The sequence below is a fragment of the Callorhinus ursinus genome, unplaced genomic scaffold, assembly GCF_003265705.2.
Source record: "Callorhinus ursinus isolate GAN/ISIS: 27379988/994484 unplaced genomic scaffold, GSC_fseal_2.0 scaffold15, whole genome shotgun sequence".
Taxonomy (NCBI): domain Eukaryota; kingdom Metazoa; phylum Chordata; class Mammalia; order Carnivora; family Otariidae; genus Callorhinus; species Callorhinus ursinus.
In genome coordinates this window covers 45218864-45241497 of record NW_027397077.1, presented here as the reverse complement: position 1 = coordinate 45241497, position 22634 = coordinate 45218864, and the positions used below count along the sequence as shown (strand labels likewise).

General features: G+C 42.0%; 1 protein-coding gene and 1 pseudogene across 2 annotated transcripts in view; both read left to right on the top strand.

Annotated features, from left to right (window-relative positions):
* The window catches only part of RAB7A (RAB7A, member RAS oncogene family), a 75001-nt gene that overhangs the window by 5153 nt on the left and 47214 nt on the right, over positions 1-22634 (top strand). Inside the window, exon 2 of one of the 2 annotated variants that reach the window (XM_073901731.1) lies at positions 10473-10593. The exons of the other annotated variant lie outside the window; for it this stretch is intronic. The gene's annotated coding sequence lies outside the window, so the exon portion shown is untranslated. The remainder of the gene's footprint in view (positions 1-10472; positions 10594-22634) is intronic. 2 annotated transcript variants of the gene reach the window in all.
* LOC141374255 (large ribosomal subunit protein uL24-like) lies at positions 18536-21641 on the top strand (annotated as a pseudogene).

Here is a 22634-nt window from a genome sequence, read left to right as displayed (position 1 = left end):
GAGGGAGAAGCAGGCTTCCTGCGGAGCAGGGAGCCTGATGCGGGGCTTGATCCCAGGACCCTGGGATCATGACCTGAGCCGAAGGCAGACGCTTAATGACTGAGCCACCCAGGCGCCCCAACACATAGCTATTTCTGATGCACCACCCTTTCTGATTGTACATGATGCCTTAAAGATCTCAGCGTTTGACTCCTTGTAAAAAATGTATTTTTCTTCCACTACCGTTTATTTATTTTAAAGTTTTGTTTTTTGTTTTATCTCTACGCGGAACATGGGGCTCAACCTCACAACCCCAAGATCAAGAGTCACATGCTCTTCCAACTGAGCCAGCCAGACCCCCCCCCTTTTTATTTAAAATGACATTTCTCGGAGCACCTGGGTCGCTCAGTCGGTTAAGCGGCCGATTCTTGATTTCCGGCTCAGGTCATGATTTTGGGGTCCTGGGATAGAGCCCCATTTCGGGCTCCTCGCTTAGGGAGTCTGCTCTAGGATTTTCTTCCTCTCCACTCCTCCTGCTTGCCCCACATGCATGCACTCGCTTCCTCTCTCTCAAATAAAAAATCTTAAAAAAAATAAAATGACATTTATCTTTTGCTGGTTATTAAACGTCAGTTCTTTTTTTTTTTAAGCTATGTTTTTTTTTTGTTTTTTTTTAAAGATTTTATTTATTTATTTGAGAGAGAGAATGAGAGCACAAGAGGGAGGAGGGTCAGAGGGAGAAGCAGACTCCCCGCTGAGCCGGGAGCCCGATGTGGGACTCGATCCCGGGACTCCGGGATCATAACCTGAGCCGAAGGCAGTCGCTTAACCAACTGAGCCACCCAGGCGCCCACGTCAGTTCTTTTTAAGGGAAAAAAAAAAAAAAACTAGGGAAATACAGAAGTAAAAAGAAAAAAAAATCCCAGAGGAAGACCGCAGTGTTATTTTCTTCCTGTGAATGTATACTTTAATATCTTTCTTTTAGGAAATTGAATAAAATATAGTGTGGGAATTTAACTATGGGGGGGGTGTGAACACCTTTGGATCTTTGACCTGTGGGGTCTCTCCTGAAAAACACTCAGAGATGGGAAGCTGGGGATCATGAGACTAGCTGTGTCTTTCAGATATTTAATGATAACAGGTGCAGAACCTGATGCATTCAGTTCAAGAATAAAGTTATTTGGCATGGTGACACTGGATAAGTAAAGTGTTGCCCTTATTTTTATTTTTTAAAATTTTTTTAAAGATTTTATTTATTTATTTATTTATTTATTTATTTATTTGACAAAGACACAGTGAGAGAGGGAACACAAGCAAGGGAAGTAGGAGAGGGAGAAGCAGTCTTCCCCACGGAGCAGGGAACCCGATTCGGGGCTCGATCCCAGGACCCTGGGATTATGACCTGAGCAGAAGGCAGACGCTTAACGACTGAGCCACCCAGGTGCCCCAAGTGTTGCCCTTATTTTTAAATACTTTTTCATTTCTATAAGTAAACTTTGAAGGAGAACATACAGAAATGCACACAAATAAGTGAACTTGGAGAATTTTTATAAACTTAGAAGCCCCCTTGTGCCTCCTTCAAGTCATTATCCTCCCCTCCTCCTAGGGTAAAGAGTGCTGATTTTTTAACACTGTAGTGTGATTTTGCTGGATTTGGACTTTGTATAAATGGAGTTACACGCTGTGTACTCTTCTGTGTCTGGTTTCTTTGATCCATTATTGTTTATGAGATTTTGTGTTGAGTGCAGTTGTAAACTATTTTCATTGCTGAGAAGTATTCCATTATGTGGTATACCATCATGTATTTATTGATGTTTATTTCGGTAGCTTATAATTTATGGCTCTTACAAATAATGCTGTATGAACGTTCTTGTGTCTGCCTCTGACTAATATATGTACACATTTCTATTATGTTAATACCGAGGAGTGGAAAGTTTGAGTTTTAGGGTATGTATTTGTATTCTTTTGCTAGGGCTGCTGTAACAAATACCACAGACTGAGTGGCTTAACCAAAATAAATTTATTTTCCTGTAATTCTGGAAGCTAGAAGCTCAAGATCAAGGTGTTGGTAGGGTTGATTTTTTTAGAGACTTTTTTTTTTTTTTTAAGATTTTATTTATTTGACAGAGAGTACAGCAGGGGGAGCGGCAGGGAGAGGGAGAAGCAGGCTCCCTGACGAGCAGAGAGCCTGATGTGGGGCTCGATCCCAGGACCCTGGGACCACGACCTGAGCCGAAGGCAGATGCTTAACTGACTAAGCCACCCAGGCGCCCCTTGTTTAGAGACTTCTTAGCTTGTAGATGGGTGTCTTCCGGTGTCTTCACATGGTCTTTCCTCTATACCTGTCTGGGTCCTAATCTCTCCTTATAAGGACATCAGTCATATTGATTAAAGCTCACCCTCATGACCTCATTTAACCTCAGTCACATCTTTGAAGACCCTGTTTCCAAAGATAGTCACATTTTGAGGTGTTGGGGGTTAGGACTTGAATATATGAATTTCGTGGGGATACACTTCATCCCATACCAGTATCTGTTACACTTTGGTAGATACTGTCAGTTATCCAGTTGTTGTACCAGCTAACACTCTCACCAGCAGTATTTGAGGGTTCCAGATATTCCACATCTTGCTAACACTTGTCTTCTTTTTCATTTTTTTGCCCCTCTGGTAGGAACCTGTTTTTTTATGGCCCCATTCAGTACCAGTGTAGGTAGTCCTTGAGGGAGTAGAGAAGTTGTTTCTGGAGCTGAGTGTGTTATAGTTTGAGACATCTTGTAAATGTTTTGTAAATCCATTAGGGTTAGAAAAGCAGAATGGTTTCAGTCTAGTGAGTGGGTAGTCCTCCATAGTTGCCCTTGTGGATTAGTTTTTGCATTTATAATCTGGATCCATTCCTGGTGGTGGAATTGGCCTAAAAGTATCATCTGTGGGATATAAATCTAGCCATAATAAACAGTGCTTTCATTCAAACTTTTCTTTGATCTGCACTTGAGTTCTTAAAATATTGGATTCCTTCATACACATGTTAGAAATAGGCCTGTTTGCATGGTCTGACTGTCCATTTAGATACTGGTGTTTGACCCAACAGCTTTCTGGCTGAGTAATCTTGAGCTTTTTTGTACATCTGCTCTAGACCTTAGTTTGGTTGGAATAATATTACATGATTTTACCCCTCCCCCACTCTAAACTCCTGGAGGGCAGGGATGAATCCTTCTAGGATGGATCTTGAGATATTACTCAGTAAACTTAAAATTTTTTTTTCCAGTTCTAACTTTGCACAGTAAGTTACTATTTGTAGCATGTAAGTTATGCTTCTGGGCCAGTGATTAATATGTAGAGCTTTCCTGAATGCTAAACTGTTCGGTGTTCAGTTGACAGATTTTTATTGTCTGGTATAAGAAAATACTGCTGGCAGCTGTGGGGAGCATAAAATAAAGATCACTGGAGGTTTAGGAATAATTGTTGTTTTTTTTTTTAAGATTTTATTTATTTGACAGAGAGAGCACAAGCAGAGGAGAGAGAGGGAGAAGCAGGCTCCCTGCTGAGCAAGGAGCCTGATGTGGGACTGGGATCATGACCCAGGCCGAAGGCAGCCGCTTAACCGACTGAGCCACCCAGGCGTCCCAGGTTTAGGTATAATTGTGAAAACAAGGTGGATGAGAGTCATAAAAACAGCTTAAAGAAGATGCTAGAGGTGTTCAAATGGCTGGGTTAAGTCCGTGTGGAAGTGGAGTTTTGGTGTGGAGGCAAGACTTGGGAAACCCATTATAATTGGAGGGAATGGCATAAGCAAATGAATGGAGGTAGGGAAATGCTAAGGCAAATGGAGTAGCTGCAGTATCTCCAAATTGGGAATGATCATATATGTATGGGGGCCAGATGGAGTGGGGGAGGGGAGGCACTCCAGTGCCTTCTTGAAGGGTTTATGTTTAACAAAGTGATACTTCACTAGATAAAGCTAAGATAGGACATAATCCTCTCACTTGAACCTCACGACCCTATTGAGTAAGGCAGGTGGTACCCCAGTTATGAATAAGGAATGACTTTGATGTTATAATTTACCTAGAGAAACAGATATTGAGAGATTAGTGGGGCTAGGACTCAAATACAGATGTGTTTAAGCCTTCAAAGAGGTCCTTCCTCAGAAGTGTCTTTAACATGGATTAAAAGGAGTTGGCTTGGGAGGGATGGGATGGAGAAAGAACAGTTTATGGTTTTACTCTTTAGCTAGCCAGCCCATTGTGGGCTCCTCTTATCACTTTATGGACAATCTATTTTACTGGGTAAATGCCTGAGATAACTTAGGGTTGCTAGCAAAAGCTTTGAGCTATTGAGAATAGTTCTGTGTAACTGTTACACTAGCTATCTGCTTTCCAGTCTGTTTTACCAAAAAAGAAAAAAAAAAGTCACCATCATCCAGGTCCCTAGCTAAAGACTCAGCTCTTGGTTTGGTACCTGCCTTTAGAAAGCTTGAGAGCAGTGGGGTGCATCATAGTCAAGAGTCTATTGGGTTGGGGCACCTGGGTGGCTCAGTCGCTAAGCGTCTGCCTTCGGCTTAGGTCGTGATCCCGGGGTCCTGGGATCGAGCCCTGCATCGGGCTCCCTGCTCGGCGGGAAGCCTGCCTCTCCCTCTCCTACTCCCCCTGCTTGTGTTCCCTCTCTTGCTATGTCTCTGTCAAATAAATAAAATCTTAAAAAAAAAAAAAAAAGAATCTATTGGGTTGGACTGCAAAGTCCTCAACAGGAATTGCTTTCCCAGGAACTTGCTTCTTTGTAAAAGTTGCTTTAGTTCCCCCCACCATGACTGATACATGGAACAAAGTGTATATATAATCAGTCTCTTGTGGAGATCAGCTGTTACCTTGTTTAAGCTTCACTTCAGAGTTCAATCCAAGCAGCAGATGAGTTGTGACTGTCTCTTTCCAGACAAGGAAATGACCAAAAGGAAGTGCTCAGTATCATGGAAGCCAGTAGTGGGATTGGAACTGGCGCTCCATATTCCAAGTTATCAGATGTTTCTTTAACCCTAATAGTGGTGAGAAAAATTAACATCTTATCTGGAAGATCAGCCTATGTAAATTTTTTTTTAAAGATTTTATTTATTTATTTGACAGAGAGCGAGAGAGGGAACACAGCAGGGGGAGTGGGAGAGGGAGAAGCAGGCTTCCCGCCAAGCAGGGAGCCCGATGTGGGACTCAGTCCCAGGACCCCGGGATCGCCACCCAGGTGCCCCAAGCCTATGTAAATTTTATTGTTCAGTTTTACCTAAAGAGTTTTTTTTTAAAGAAGGCTGCTTTGGGGCGCTTGGGTGGCTCAGTTGGTTAAGCATCTGCCATCGGCTCAGGTCATGATCCCGGGGTCCTGGGATCGAGCCCCACATGGGGCTTCTTGCTCAGTGGGAGCCTGCTTCCCTCTTCCACCCCCGCCCCTGCTTGTGCTCTCACTTGCTATCTCTCTCAAACAAATAAATAAAATCTTTAAAATAAAAATTAAAAAATGAAAGATGTTTTGATTATTCTGTTTCTTTTGAAATAATGAGTTTTCAGGTAGTCAGTTTTCCAGCAATATGAGACTGAATAGGCTAGGTTACCCTGCAGCAACAAATAACCTCAAAATGGTTGAAAGCAACATAGGTTTATTTTCTGCTCATGCAGCATGTGCAGCGTGAGTTTTCCAGGGGCTCTGCATCATTCCTACTTCAGTTGAAGGAGCAGTCACGATATGGAATATTGCTGGGTGTCTTGGCACAGTGAAAAAGAACTATTGGAGGGTCTTGCTCCTGCAGTTAAATGTTCCAGCCCGGGATGACACGTCACTTTGGCTTATAGCTCACACTGGCCAGAATGAGTCACACCATACAAGAAACTAAGGATGTGATTCTGCCGTGGACCTGGAAAGCACAGAGTTGGAAATATTTGGGAAATAGTACCAGTTTTACAGTGGCTTGCTGCAGTAATAGCTGTTGGGGAACGAATGGCTCACTTGTAGATTGTTGTTCCCATCAACTGGCAGTTTAAATGCCGAAAAGGATACCAAATTGCCTTACTCACAAGATCACCTTTCTATCCTAAGAAATCTTTCTTTCTTTTTTGTAGAAATCTGTTTATTTTAAACAATGTGTGATAATGTCAATTTAAGTGCCTCCAAGTACCCTTTGCAGAAGTAGGTGTGAAAGAAACAATTTGAGTCTGAGTGAGCGTTCCTTTGCCTTCTGTGTTTTCAGTGTTGGAAACCTATAGACTTACTAGATGTCTTTTAACTGATTTCTCACCCTCCCACCTCCTGTCCCCCTTGTAAGGTGCAATCAGATAGTCTTAAAAATACTCCTTAGGTCCTCTTCCTCCCCTGCCTGCAGAACCCTTGGTTTTCCATTGCCCTTGGTTATGTCCCTCCACACACCGCCTCTGGCTTGTCTTCCTGGTTTTGTCCTTTCTCTGATGCACACCCTGTATTGTTTTACTTAACCCTAAGTGGTTTTACTTACCCGTTCTATACCACACTTTGTTCCCTGTTTCCTTAAGCTTGGTTCCTGCCACTTCCCTTCATTTCTGGGTTCTGTCTTTTGGTATCCTCCCTGGCTCAGGTACTACCAGCTCCATTTTTAAAGTTGTTTGTGGCCACTTCAGCCCATACTATTGTCAGTTTTCACTGAATGCCTATGACTGGTATTTCATATATGTGTCTTACACACACTTTATATATGTGCCTTGCCTACTCTAGGAGAGGGGCTTCAGGGTAGATACTAAACTAATTTATCTGTTTTCCCTAATCATTTGGAAGGAAGAACTGAAAATATATTCTCCAGGTGGTTTTTGGTGTATGTATGTGTATGTTCTCATCTGTTGTGTTTTCTGGCTGAAAAAAAGAAATACCTGTAAATTCTTCACATTGTTTGAAATCAGTAGGCCAGAAGCTGTAGGATTTGGGAGAGTTCCTTAAGCAGGGTCACAGTATGACTTTTAAGTAAGTTACCTAAGCTTCCGTTTCCACTTCTGAAAGATGAGAGTAGCGGATTGGCTATCCTCAAGGTCCTTTCATGTTTTGGCTTTCTTTGGCTCTTGATCATACTGCAGTGGCTTTTGCAATATCCCAACTGTCAAGATGACACCATCAGAAACTTTGAAGACCCTTTAAGCCATTTCAAAAGCTATCACCCACAAGGAGCCCTGCTCATTCACTTCTTTATGAGGGGCAAAAGTAACCTCACCATAGGTGGTTAGATTTTTCTTTTTTTTTTTAAGGTATTTTTTAAAATTTATTTGTCAACGTGAGCACAAGCACAAGTAGGGAGATGACAGGCAGAGGGAGAAGCAGGCTTCCTGCTGAGCCAAGGAGCCCAATGCCGGACTCGATCCCAGGACCCTGGGATCATGACCTGAGCCGAAGGCAGACGCTTAATGACTGAGCCACCCAGGCGCCGCTACATGTTTATTTTTATTTTTTTTTAAAGATTTTATTTATTTATTTGACAGAGAGAATGAGAGATAGAGAGCATGAGAGGGAAGAGGGTCAGAGGGAGAAGCAGACTCCCTGCTGAGCAGGGAGCCCAATGTGGGACTCGATCCCGGGACTCCAGGATCATGACCTGAGCCGAAGGCAGTCGCTTAACCAACTGAGCCACCCAGGCGCCCCCTACATGTTTATTTTTAATGGGATGATACAGTACACACTCTTCTGTAACTTGCTTTTTAAAATTTTTCTGTATGGGGGCGCCTGAGTGGCTCAGTCGGTTAAGCGGCTGCCTTCGGCTCAGGTCATGATCCCAGGATCCTGGGATCAAGCCCCGCATCGGGCTCCCTGCTCGGTGGAGAACCTGCTTCTCCCTATCCCTCTGTCTGCCGCTCTGCCTACTTGTGTTCTCTCTCTCTCTCTCTCTCTCTCTCTCTCTCTCTCTCTCTGTTAAATAAATAAATAAAAATCTTTAAAAACAAATTAAAAAAATAAAATTTTTCTGTATGTACTGCACACCTTTCCTTGTCAGTACATACTTTTTTTTTTTAAAGATTTATTTATATGAGAGAGAGAGATCATGTGCGGGCGTGTGCAACTGTGTGTAGGGGGGTGGGCAGAGGGAGAGGGAGAGAGAATCTCAAGCGGACTCTGCACTGAGCACAGAGCCCAATGCAAGGCTTGATCTGATGACCCTAAGATCATGACCTGAGCCAAAACCAAGAGTCAGATGCTTAACCAACTGCGCCACCCAGGCGCCCCCAGTACATACTCTTTTTAATAGCTGTATAATATTGCATTTACCAAGTTTAACCATCTTCTAAATGAGTGTTTCAGTTACTTCCAGCTTTTCTCTTTAAGAAAATTATTTAAGGGGCTCCTGGCTGGCTCAGTCAGTGGAGCATGTGACTCTTGATCTCGGGGTTGTGAGTTAGAGCCCCACATTGGGTCTAGAGATTACTTAAAAATAAATTTTTTAAAGATATTTATTTAATAGTTATCTTCATCCACTTGTTTGATCACTTCCTTAAAGTATAGTTGTTATTCATACTTAAAATTTGGTATTCATTACCTTACTGCCTCCAAAAAGTTTGTCTACTTAACATTTGTAGCTTGAGAATTCTATTTATATAGTTGCCGATTGTCAGTTTTCTTAATGGTTGCCAGTTTAACTAGTTGGAAAAATTTAAATGATACCTTGATACCTCATTTCCATTTTATTGATGAGTAGATTAAGTTTTTTAAAAAAAATATTAGCCATTTATTTTTCTTCTGTGAATTGATTGTTTTCTCTAATGCCCAAGTGAGGCAGGTTGGTTGTTTTAACCTGAACTTTTTATATAGCAAGAATATTGACCCTTTTTCATGTTGTAAACATTCCAGGCTTGTTTCTCATGGCTTGGTTTGGTTAATGGTGTGTTTTTGTAGTAAAGAAACTTTCCTGTGCATCAAAAACTAATGATGTAATATAGGATGATTAACATAACAATAAAAATTTTAAAAAATTTTAAAAAAAGAAACTTTCCTGTGGTCAGCATCGTCGATTTGCTTTGGTTTTGGGGTTTCATGTTATCATATTAGGCCTTCCCTATCCTAAGGGTAATAAAAACAGTGTTTTTCCCTAGTACTTAGCACATTGGAATTCTTATGTATGATGCAATATGACATCAGAATCTTTCCAGATATATGGTTATGCCAGTATTTTGTTATATTGTCGTCCTTTTCTCACTGACTAGAAATCTTTTTATCACACACTAATTACCCACCTACATGTATCTTTTTTAATTCTTCTGATCCAGTCTTTGTCTCTGGGACAGTACCACTGTCTTACTTGCTTCTGCTTCATAATATATTTTGATAAGTTTATCAGTTTTCCATCTTTCATAGAACTCTGTCAGAGTTAGGCTCAAAATACGTTTGCTTCTGATTAAATTGGTTTTCTTTCTACTCCCTTGTCCTGGTCCTTTAATCAGTTTGGCAGTTTCATCCATCAAGAAATTTCTAAGAAGCTTTTTCTAAGGTGCCCTGGCAGAGAGAGGCAGCTAAATTCTCTCCCCTATGTCTGGGACAAATACTGTGCAATATCTCATATAGTCAGTAGGTTTTATTGAGCACCATCACATCCCAAGCCTTGTGCAAGGTAGTAGCTCTACAAAAGAAAACCTGGTTTCTGACCCCCAAGGAGCCTTGGGTTTGGTAGGGCAGTGGTACATATCTTTCAGTCCTTGTAACCCAGCTGCCTTAGGTGATGGATTGAAAAAAGACTTTGGAAAGCAAGTATTAGGTTTTAAATTATGTTCATGAAGTTCTTATGCATTTCATGTTTTGTCTTCTATGGTCATTTCTTGCAGTATTTGAACACACACAGTTCATAATCCACACTCTAGATGGATTTTTTTTTTTAACCAACTTTTCTTGTTTAACTTTGACAAATTAGATTTCTTTGTCACTCCTATTGGAGGGTTGTAATAGCAGATTCCACACGAGTGTCCCAGACTTGGCATCAGCTAAAAATGTGTTTTTTTTTCTTTTTACTAATTAATTGTAACAAATAAGAAGGGAGTTGGGGCGCCTGGGTGGCTCAGTCATTAAGCGTCTGCCTTCGGCTCAGGTCCTGATCCCTGGGATCGAGCCCCGCATCGGCCTCCCTGCTCAGCGGGGAGTATGCTTCTCCCTCTCCCACTCCCCCTGCTTGTGTTCCCTCTCTTGCTGTATCTCTCTCTGTCAAATAAATAAATTCTTTTTTTAAAAAAGGGGAGGGGAGTTAATTAATTTTTACAGATAGAGTACACCATCGGGCCAGTCTTTATTTCCAGGGCTGTTGAAAAAATGTTAGCAGTTTGAATTGGGAGAAACGATTGTGTTTTAGACAGGAAAAAAGTACACTTGGTCAGCGGGTTCTTACTTTTTTTCCCCTTGCTTATCATCTTCTAAAGTTGTAGCTAATCATTTCTGCATGACAACAACATGAAATCCTGTCTACATGTGACTGGATTTCACCTGCCACCTGCCCCTGCCAAATTGCTGTCTTCTGTGGCTTGCAGGTCTGTGTGCCCATAAAGTAATCTGGAGATAAAGAGCATCCGTGATCTACTTGGGGGAGAGAAAGGCCTGCTGTTTCTGTGAAGGGTGGAACCTTGTGGCCAGACTTAGCCCACTGGAGAGGTGAGGCAGTAGCAAGATTCCCCTTGTGAGTTTGGGAGGGGGGGTGGGAGGGGAATGAGGAGGAGCTCATGTTGGTCAGCCTTGTAATGTACCTCCTCCCTAGACAGATGGTGTATACAGTTAGTGAATAACTTCACCTCTGGTTGTTCGTGGGCCAAAATCAAACAGTGCATGTCAGAATCTGAGGAGTTGGTTTTTCTGCTTCCCACTGCTGTGGTAGAGAACAGGTTCCACCTTTGGTGACAGGGAAAGTGGAATGTAGTCGTTCAGACATGCAAGCATCCAAAGGATGCTTTGTCCCGGGTGCTATGCTAGGGAAATGCCAAAGGAGTAAGATAGTTCCTGTCCTGGAGGAATTTTTCTTTTTGACTATGTGACACAAGAGGAGCCACCCACAAAAGGGGATAATGAAGTGTGAAAAACATTTGATAGTAGGCTCCTGGACAGGTGTTCAGTTTTTGGATGTGAAGAGGTAATGATAAACTTCATACATCTAATTGTACAGAAGGAAACCTTGAAAACAAATATTTTCCTACCTTAATCCCTCCTACTTTAGACAGTGAACCCTGTAAAGTTGCTTGGTTTTGACCTACAGAAATGATATTTTCATAGGTTTCAACCTAATAAACAGAAATGGGAGCATATCTTGTTCTGTACCCTACCTTAAAAACTAACTACATTTTAGAATGTTCACTCATAATACATGTAAGTCTGCCTGTGTGCGTTTATGTGTTTTGAATATACATTGTGAAGCAGGGGCAGAATTCTTTTCACCATTTGGGTTTTCTTGGCTGCAAGAGATGCATCAAGGAAAGGAGAGAAGTGGACCCATGACCTTCCCAGTATGTTAATGTGGCCGAACCTGGAAGTAGGGCGTCTAGATTCTTGGCAGCAATTGATTTGAGTTGATAGATTTGAGAGGATGGTAGGCCTCGAAAATGAGGAGGAAAGATTGGGACTGAATACAGTAAGGAAGCTGGCGTGGTATACACTACTACTCCGTGTGGCAGGCTTTGTGTTTTCCGGGTATGTTACTATTCAAGAGCCCAGGTAGGAAGTACTATGATGTGGCTACAGACAAACAGATTTGTGGTACTCTCATTTTCATATTAACCACATTTCATAATCTGCCCATATTTACATATTTGAAAAGAAAATGACGAAATATGTGGGACATTATTTTAGTTGCAAGGATTTACAACTAAAATAGCGTGGGTAGAGGCACCTGGGTGGCTCAGTCGTTAAGTGCCTGCCTTCAGCTCAGGTCATAATCTCAGGGTCCTGGGTTTGAGCCCCGCATCGGGCTCCCTGCTCGGCAGGAAGCCTGCTTCTCCCTCTCCCCCTCCCCTTGCTTCTGTTCCCTCTCTCACTGTCTCTCTGTCAAATAAATAAATAACATCTTAAAAAAATAATAAAATAAAATAGCATGGGTAGGATATGCGCAAGCCTGGTCTAAGATGGTGACTGTGGCTCTAAAAGCAGGGACACCTATTTGACAGGTTTTGCACAGATAGGGTAGGCATGGGCAAGCACAGCAGCGATGGTGAAAAAGGAAATAGAGCTAACTGCTCCTGAAAAAATGGGATTAACCATTAACCAAAGATGCATGGGCAGTGCTGGCATGGTGTGGTACCGATTTGTATCCGTTTCTGGTGATACTGAATATAAGTTCCCAACTTCCCCTATTGCTCCTAACCAATGATTATATTCATAGTGAACTCATTTCATATTCACAGCTATCGACAGGTTAATTGTGAGGTAGTTTGGCTGTTTTTGGAGGGAGAATTTGGTGGGAATTACTGACTGTTAGACATTAATTTCCCAGACATTATAACTCCTTATCCTACTGATACAAATTTATTGCTTCAAAAAGGCATTTTTTTAAAAAATTTTTATTTATTGGAGAGAGAGCAGGGAGAAGAGCGGTGTGAGAGGAACAAGCAGACTCTGTGCTGAGCGTGGAGCCCAACATGGGGCCCGAGATCATGACCTGGGCTGAAATCAAGAGTCAGACGCCCGGGGCGCCTGGGTGGCTCAGTTGGTTAAGTGTCTGCCTTCGGCTCAGGGGTTCAGGTCATGATCCCAGGACCCTGGGATGTAGCCCTGCATCTGGCTCCAGCCCCACATCCCATCTGGCTCCCTGCTGAGCAGGGAGCCTGCTTCTCCCTCTCCCTCTGCCTGCCACTCCCCTTGCTTGTCCCCTCCCCCTCTCTCTCAAATGTATAAATAAAATCTTAAAAAAAAAAGAGTCGGATGCCCAGCTGACTGAGCTACCCAGGCACCCCCCCCCAAAAGGCATATTTTAGGGAGAGAAGGCTTCTGGAGTGAGAGCTAAGTACTTTAGCTGTATGGAACATTCTTTGTATCGTTTCTTACATATGCTTCCAGAAAGATGCTTCTATTAAGACAAAGGAAGCTAAATATTTTAGCAAATATTCAAGTCCCTAATGTGTTCTGAGCACAGAGTTAGAAGTATTAACTCCAGCTGTACCTTCAGAGCACTGGACAGTTGTACCTAGAATAAAGACTTTTGAAGTAAATTCTATGTCGTGCTCCCATCAGCCACCTCATAATACTACATATCACTTCTGGTATTTTGAACAGTACTTAAACCCAGGAGCCACTAGTTTGATATTTTAAGTCTGTGCTATTAGATTATCTTTGTCTCCTGCCACATATCGGTTCCTTTCCTGTGATGGTCCTCTGTGGTCACAAGAGATATAAGAAAGATGTTACATTTAAGGAAGGAATGACTCATCCTGATCCTTTACCAAATCTAGAAAACAAATCATACTTATGTCAAAAAAATATGCATGTACCTGGCATTTTCTGCTGAGAGAATTAGCAGTGATTCAAGAGCTTGAATGAGTTTGGTCAAGGTCTGAAAATTGGACTGGTTCACTGATAATTTAAATTAAAAGACTATAGACTGCAGTGATGTCACACAAAATGATTGAGTGGGAAGCTTTAGAGGTCAGTCCCTCTACCAAGTCAGCCATTGACCTCGAAAGAGTATTTGTAGTCAACTATCTTGGAACTCTGGAACCTGATTGGGTGGAGGTGTGCTTCATGAAGGGATAGACTGCTGATCTTTCATAAGTGATTGCTGTGCTCACAAATGGACAATTCCTGCTCTCAGCAAACAACAATCTGCAATCCTTGAGGTACAGGAGAGTGAGATTTCCAGGATACCACATTATAATACTCAGAATGTTCATTTCTCACACAAGAAAAAAATATGAAACATATAAAGAAACAGGAAAGTGTGGCCCATTCACAGGAAAAAAAGGAATTGGACAGAAACCATCTCAGACGAAGCTTAGCCATTGGAATTATAAGTTAAAGACATTAAATCAGGGCACCTGGGTGGCTGAGCATCCAACTCTTGATTTCGGCCCAGGTCATTATCCTGGGTTGTGGGATCGAGACCTATTTTGGGCTCTGTACTCGGCAAGGAGTCTGCTTCTCTCTCTCCCTTATCCTCTCCCTGCTTGCCCGTGCTTTCTCTCTCTCTCATTTATAAAATAAATAAACCTTGTTTAAAAAAAAAAAAAAGACATTAAGTCAACTGTGTTAAATATATTCAGTGAGCTAAAGGACATCATGGACAAGGAAATAAAGGTAATTGAGAATACAATGTCTGCACAAAATGAGACCATCAAGAAAGAAATTATAAAAAGGGAACAAATTCTGGAGCAGAAAAAAAAGTACAGTAACTGAAATGAAAAATTTTTTTTAAGATTTATTTATTTATTTTAGAGAGGGAGAGAGAATCTCAAGCAGACTCCCTGACACAGGGCTCCATCTCACAACCCTGAGATCATGACCTGAGCCAAAATCAAGAGTCAGACACACAACCGACTGAGCCACCCAGGCACCCCTGAAATGAAATTTATTAGAAGGGTTTAGCAGCAGATGTGAGCAGACAGAAGAAAAGATCAGCAAGCTGAAGGTAAGACCATCAAAATTATTCAGCCTGAGGAACATAAAGAGAAAATTATGAAAAATGAACACAGCCTGAGGGACCTGCAGGACATCATCAAGCATGCCAAATACACTTCATAGGAGCTCCAGAAGGAGAATATAGAGAGAGGAAAAAAACATTTGTGAAAATCTGATGTCCAGAAACTTCCAGAATTTAATGAATTTACACATCTAAGAAGCTTAATGATCTCTAAGGAGGATAAACTCAAGAAATCTACGCCAAGACACATTACAGTCAAGTTGTAGCTTGAATTTGCAAAGCAACAAGAACTTGAAAGCAAGATAATCAACTTGTCATATATAAGGGATTCTAAATAAGATTTTAACAGTTGATTTCTCATTAGAAATCATGGATGCCAGGGGCACCTAGGTGGCTCAGTCATGTGGTGTCTCCCTTTGGTTCAGGTCATGATCCTGGGGTCCTGGGATCGAGGCCCATGTCGGGCTCCCTGTTCAGTGGGGAGTCTGCTTCTCCCTCTCCCTCTGCCCCTCCACCCCACTCAGGCTGTCTCTCTCTCTCAAATAAATAAAATCTTTTTTAAAAAAAGAAAGAAATCATGGATGCCAGAAGACAGTAAAAATGATGTTTTTTAAAGTCCTGAAAGGGGAAAAAAAAAACCTTACCAGTTAAGAATTCTATATCTGGCAGAACTATCCTTCAAGAATGAAGGAGAAATTAAGATATTTCCAGATGAACAAAAGTTGAGGGCAATCATTACCGGTACTCCTGCCCCACGGGAAATGCTAAAGGGAGTTCTTCAGTCTGAAGTAAAAAGCCACTAGACACTAACTCAAAGCCGTAAGAAGAATACTGGTGTAGGTAACTATAAAAGCCAGTATTCTCTTTTGTTTTATCCTTTTTTTGAAATATATGATTTAAAAGACAGAAACATGTGGGCCCCTTGGTGGCTCAGTTGGTTAAGTGTCTCCCTACTGGCTCAGGTCATGATCTCAGAGTCCTGGGATCGAGCCCTGTACCGGGGCTCCCTGCTCAGTGAGGAATCTGCTTCTTCCTCTACATCTGCCCCTCCCCACCATTTGTGCCTCCCCCCGCTTAAATAAATAAGTAAAATCTTTTTAAAATAAATGACAGAAACATGAAAGTTGTCATAACAGGCACACAATGTATATAGATGTAATCTATGATAATAACAATGTAAAGGAGAAAGGACAGATTAGAACAGAGTGTAAACTATTGAAACAATTGATATTATTTAAATTAGGTTATTATAAATTTAAGATGTTAATTGTAATCCCCAAGGTAACCACTAAGAAAACAATAAATATACAGAAGAGGAAAGAAGAGGGAACCAAAATGATACATAAAAATTACATTAGGGGCCCCTGGGTGGCTCAGACAATGAAGCATCTGCTGTTGGCTCAGGTCATGATCTCAGGGTCCTGGGATCGAGTCCTATGTCCAGCTCCTTGCTTAGCAGGGAGTCTGCTTCTCCCTCTCCTTCTGCTCCTCTGCCCGCTTGCACACTTTTTCTCAGATAAAATCTTTTTTAAAAAATTACATTAAAAATTCAACTAAATATAGGGGCGCCTGGGTGGCTCAGATGGTTGATCATCTGCCTTCAGCTCGGGTCATGATTCCAGGGTCCTGGGATCAAGCCCCATGTCTGGCTCCTGGCTCAGAAGGGTGCCTGCTTCTCCCTCTCCCTCTGCCTCTTCCCCTGCTCATGCTCTCTCTCTGGATCTGTGTCTCAAATGAATAAATAAAATCTTAAAAAAAAATTCAACTAAATACAAAAAATATCGGTAAATGAAGAACTGAACAATGGAAAAATAAATATACAGAAAACGAATGGTACATGGCGGAAGTAAATCTTTCCTTATCAATAATAACCAAGTCCTCTTCCCCAAGTATCTTGCAGACACAGCATGTACTTCTTACGTTGCTCCCATCTGCAGCTGTTTATGCCTAGTCTCTAGCTGACCTCTCCTGTGTTGTCAGGCTTGCTGGAGCTCAGCATCTTCTTTCTCTTCATTTAAAATTCAGGAAGTACACCTCGACCTCCCCCACGGTCTTTGATTTGATTTCTGCCTTGGCCATTCACCATGAGAGATTAAATTGGCTTCACTCTATTTTGTTTGCCTTTCTGATTCTTGCTGGGCAGCCTAAAACAGAACTGTCTTAGAATAAAGTTGAGGAACCTGCCAGCTGTCACCATTGGCCCTGGCTGTGACCTGAAGGAGGGGTTTGGGTTGTACCATCAGGCTGCCTGGTTTGCAGAGGGTTTTCTTTTAAAGACACACATTGAGGACAGTTGGTTCCCTCTGGTGTTGTGCTACTGCTGCTGGTGCTGGGGTTGGAGGAGGCCCCAGGGCCACTGCTAGGGGGCTGAGCTGGGGCTGGTGGTCCTTGACTCCACACGGGGTGTGGGGGACTGGCAGGCACTGTGGCCTTCTGCTCTGAGTTCTGGTGCTCCCAGGTGGGAATAGCAGGCTTGCTGCAAGTATTTTTTACTGCATTGTCAAGACACCTGCTGAACCTTCTAGGTTGGGGAAAGAATGCAACTGTTAGGGTTAGCAGAAGGGGAGGAGGGGCTTATTGTGATGGGAGTGGCCCTTTACCTTGGGTTTCTTGAGCTTGGGATCACTTAGGTGGCCATCGCACTCTCATACCTCTGTGCTGTTCCTGAGTCCTGGATCTGGTCCCACCCATAGCCCATGTTCATCATCACTTTTGTCACCCCGGGGGTCCTTGTTGTCATGAGGCACTCTGTAAGATCTGAGTTTCTCTTCCTGGCCCATATTTATCCTTGGATCCCTCATAATATTTTCTAACGTTCCTCTATCACTGCAGTTGAGGGTCATCAGTTTTCTCGAGGTTTTTCACATTCAAGAGATAAAGAACATTGGAATGTGGTATTGCCCCCTCAGGATCTGCTTCCATAGCTCCCTGAAGTCCTCTCCCACAAAAGGCAGGGACACCAGTAACCATGGTGACAGAATGATTACCATGCTTCACACATCCACCATAGTGGATTTGGGGGGGTGGGGGCAGTGGGAGAGAGAAAGAGAATCTTAAGCAGGCTCCATGCTGGGCGATGTGGGGCTCAAGCCCTGAGATCATGACCTGAGCCAAAATCAAGAGTTGGGCACTTAACCAACTGAGCTGCCCAAGTGACCTTGGATCATTGTACTTTTGTCACAGGAAGGGTTCTGGGGTAGTATAAGGGAGGCTGTTACAGTTGGTGTTCTGCTTGTGGCCAGTGGTGAACTCACTGCTGAGGCCAAAGTCTGCAATTTTTACATTCAGCTGAGTGTCACAAAGAAGGTTCTCTGGCTTCAGGTCCCTGTGAATTATACCATTCTGGTAGCAGTACTGCACAGTGGATACTAGCTGCTGGAATTTGCCTCTGGCCTCTTTCTTTGTCATGTGGCTGTGGTCCATTGTAAATAAACATGTCTCCTCCACTAACGTACTCCAAGACAAGGAATAGTGCTTCCTCAGTGTCAGTCACCTCAACTTTACAATATTGGTGTGATTCAAGGCCTTTGTGCTGTGTGCGTCTTAGAAAAGTTCCTGGAAACTGGGGGTGCTCTGCTGACTGTTCTTTTTTAAATTTTTTTATTGTTATGTTAATCACCATACATTACATCATTAGTTTTTGATGTAGTGTTCCATGATTCATTGTTTGTGCATAACACCCAGTGCTCCACGCAGAATGTGCCCTCTTTAATACCCATCACCAGGCTAACCCATCCCCCCACCCCCCTCCCCTCTAGAACCCTCAATTTGTTTTTCAGAGTCCATCGTCTCTCATGGTTCGTCTCCCCCTCTGACTTACTCCCCTTCATTCTTCCCCTCCTGCTATCTTCTTCTTTTTTTCCCTTAACATATATTGCATTATTTGTTTCAGAAGTACAGATCTGTGATTCAACAGTCTTGCACAATTCACAGCGCTCACCATAGCACATACCCTCCCCAGTGTCTATCACCCAGCCATCCCCTCCCTCCCACCCCGCACCACTCCAGCAACCCTCAGTTTGTTTCCTGAGATTAAGAATTCCTCATATCAGTGAAGTCATATGGTACATGTCTTTCTCTGACTGACTTATTTCACTCTCTGCTGACTGTTCTTAATGACCTTCACAGCCTCTGTCCCAGTCAAGATGTGCTGGGCCAACCTCACCATTGGCAGTTACCCTGGCCAATGATCTCGAGGAGCTCATAATTATAGATATGGATAATTTGTTAGCAGAGATGGCTGTAAGGCCGTGCTGCATGGTGATCTGCTAACTGTACTAACTGGTGATACTAATTGTGCTAACAACCACTAATACTAATGATATAAAATAATAATTACACTTAGACTATGCTAACAAAAGAATAGAAATGAGAAAAGACAATGAAAAATAAGAAAGTAGAACAAAGAAAAATAAGATGGAAAGAAAAAAGGGAGTAAACAACCTGTCAGGTTACTAAAGTCCATCAGGTCACCAGAAATCAGCTTTCTGACCTATAAGGACCAAAAACCTAGGCCTAGACAGGGGCCCAAATGGGTCTTTGTAATTCCATCACAGTGGTGCAGGGCAAGAAATGGGCTGATAATGGCTGGGGATAATCTACAATGGTTTTCTTTCTTTTTGGTCTTGACCTTTTTGCCTTTTTTTTTTTTTTTTAAGATTTATTTATTTGAGAGAGAGGGAGAGAAGAGAATCTGAAGCAGACTCCCTGCTGAGCAGGGCTCAGTCTCACAGCCCTGAGATCATGACCTGAGCTGAAATCAAGAGTCAGATGCTTAACTGACAGAGCCACCCAGTCAGGGGTTTTTTTTCCCCTTAAAGGATTCCAAAGAGCTTTTTGTTTAGGTGGATCATTATTAGAGAGTAATGTTTACTTTATTGAAAATTAAAATGTGTGGTGCTTCAGTGGGCTTTTTCTTTCTTGTTTGGAAATCTGTAATAATTTCTGGCTTTAAAGACCTCAGTGTTTACACTGAAAATACTCGTTTCATTTTGCTTAAACTCTGGTCCCAAAATGATGATACAACTCTGTTAGCATCACAGTACTATAGGAAAGGGTTTTGTTGCATACGACACAATAAGGTACGTTATTAATATCTGTAAAACTGAGGGGTAATGACAAGGAAAATAGCTATAGAATACACACAAAAGGAAATGAGAAGGGAGTTAACATGTTTTACTACAAAAAAAAAATCAGCTGAACACAAAAAAAGATAGTCATGCAGAATAATCAAAAAGCTATAAGGCCTATAGAACACAAACACCAAAGTGACAGAAATAAGTCCTTTCTTATCAGTAATTTCTTTAAATATAAATGCATTAAACTCTGAAAAGACAGATTGGCAGATTGGATAGAAAAACCTGATCCAACTATTTATTTACAAGAGACTCAGTTTAGATCCAAAGACACACAAAATTTGAATATGAAAGAGTGGGAAAAGATAATTCACATAAATAGTAACCAAAAGAGAGCTGGGGTGGCTGTACTGAAATGAGTCAAGATAAATTTTTAAAGATTTTATTTATTTGTCAGAAAGAGAGCACAAGCAAGGGGAACAGAGGGAGAGGGAGAAGCAGACTCCCCGCTGAGCAGGGAGTCTGATGCGGGGCTGGATCCCAGGACCCCAAGATCATGACCTGAGCCGAAGGCAGACAGATGCTTAACTGACTGAGCCCACCCAGGTGCCCCTCAAGATAGATTTTAAATAAAAAAAATTTACGAGAGACAAAGAAGAACATATGTTAATAAAAGGTTCAGTACAGCAAGAAGATAAAATAATGGTAAACATTTATTACATCTAATGATAGGTCATCAAATTATATGACACAGCCCTTCCCTTTTGTGGCCATCACTGAAGCGCCAGTGGCCAAAATGAAGTTCAATCCCTTTATGACTTCTGACTGGAGCAAGAACCATAAACGGCATTTCAGTGCACCTTCCCAAAAAATTTGCAGGAGGAGCATGTCTTCCCCTCTTTCCAAAGAGCTGGGACAGAAGTAAAACGTTCAGTCCGTGCCCGTCCGAAAGGATGATGAAGTGCAGGTTGTGCGAAGACACTACAAAGGTCAGCAAATTGGTAAAGTAGCCCAGGTTTACAGGAAGAAGTATGTTATTTACATTGAATGAGTACAGCGAGAGAAGGCAAATGGCACAACTGTCCATGTGGACATTCACTTTAGCAAGGTGGTTATCACTAGACTAAAACTGGACAAAGACTGCCAAAAGATCCTTGAACATGAAGCCGAATCTTGCCAAGTAGGAAAAGAAAAGGGCATATATAAGGAAGAAAGAATTGAGAAGATGACAGGAGTAATCTTATATGCAACTTTAAATAAAAACTGTTACAGGGGCGCCTGGGTGGCTGAGTCGGTTAAGCGTCTGCCTCTGGCTTGGGTCATGATTCCAGGGTCCTGGGAGCCTGCTTCTCCCTCTCTTTCTGCTGCTCCCCCTGCTTATGCTCTCTGTCTGTCCATCAAGTAAATAAAATCTTTTTAAAAAAATAAAAACTGTTAAAATGAAAAAAAATTATATGAAGCAAAAATTGACAGAACTGAAGGGAGAAATAGGTAATTTCACAATGATATTCAAGAGTGGGTAGAACCAGAGAACAGAGAAGTGAGGAAATAGAGAACTTGAACAACAGTAACCCAGCCAGATCTAACAGACACACATAGGACCCCACTCAGCAACAGCGCATGCATTCTTCTCAGGTGCACATGGGACCTTCTCTAGGACACACCTGGTGTTAGGCCACAATTTAAAGGTTGGTGGCAAGATAGATACCATAAAAATTTTTCTGACCACAATGAGATGAAGTTGGAAATCAGTAACAGGAGGAAAACTGGAAAATTCACAAATCTGTGGATGTAAAACAGCACACTCTTAAAGAACCAGTGGGCCAAAGATGAAATCACAAGGGAAATTTTTAAATACTTAAGAGATGAATAAAACGAAAACACAATATACTAAAACTTACGCGACACAGCAAAGCAGTGCTAAGGGGGAAATTCCTAGTGATATATGCTAACATTAAAAAAAGAAAAAAGGAAACCTCTCTTTTAAGATTTTAGTTATGTATTTGAGAAGGAGCACACACAGGCGCGGGGGAGGAGTGGGAGAGAATCGCCAGCAGACCCCGGACTGAGCACAGAGCCCCATTCAGGGCTCAGTCTCACAACCCTGAGAATTATGAGCTGAGCCGAAACCAAGAGTCAGATGCTTAACCAACTGAGCCACCCAAGAAGAAGCATCCTCTAATCAGCAACCTAACTTTACTTCCTGTGGAATTAGAAAAAGAACAAACCCAAAGCTAGTAGAAGGAAAGGAAATAATAAAGATTAGAGCAGACAGATTTCCGGCTGGATTGACTGAGGAAAAAAAAAACCCTCCTATTTCTAAAATCAGAAATTAACTCTGTGGGGATGTTACTACCAGTTCTACAGGGGAAAAAAAAGATTATAAGAGAGTCCTATGAACACTTGTACACCAACAGATTTAATAACCTGGATGAAATTAATAAGGTCCTGGAAACACAAACTACCAAAACCAACTCAATAAAAATCATACTTGTTGTCAAGTAAAGAGATCAAATCAGGGGGCGCCTGGGTGGCTCAGTTGGTTGGGCGACTGACTACCTTCAGCTCAGGTCATGATCCTGGAGTCCCTGGATCGAGTCCCCGCATCGGGCTCCCTGCTCGGCAGGGAGTCTGCTTTGCCCTCTGACCCTCCCCCCTCTCATGTGCTCTCTCTCTCTCAAATAAATAAAATCTCTAAATAGAAAAAAAAAAGATCAAATCAGTTACCCAAAACCTACCAACAAAGAAAAGCCCTGGACTTGATGTCTTCACTGGTGAATGCTAACATTTAAAGAACTAACACCAATCCTCACATTCTTCCCAGAAATCAAAGAGGGAGGAACACTTACTAAATCATTCTGTGAGCCAACATTGCTCTGATACCAGGACCAGGCAAAGGCTACAAAAAAAGTTAAACTACAGGTCAGTAGCCCTTATAAACAATGACTCAAAGATCTTGAGTAAAATACCAGCAAACTAAATATTAAGCCGCCTGTTAAAAG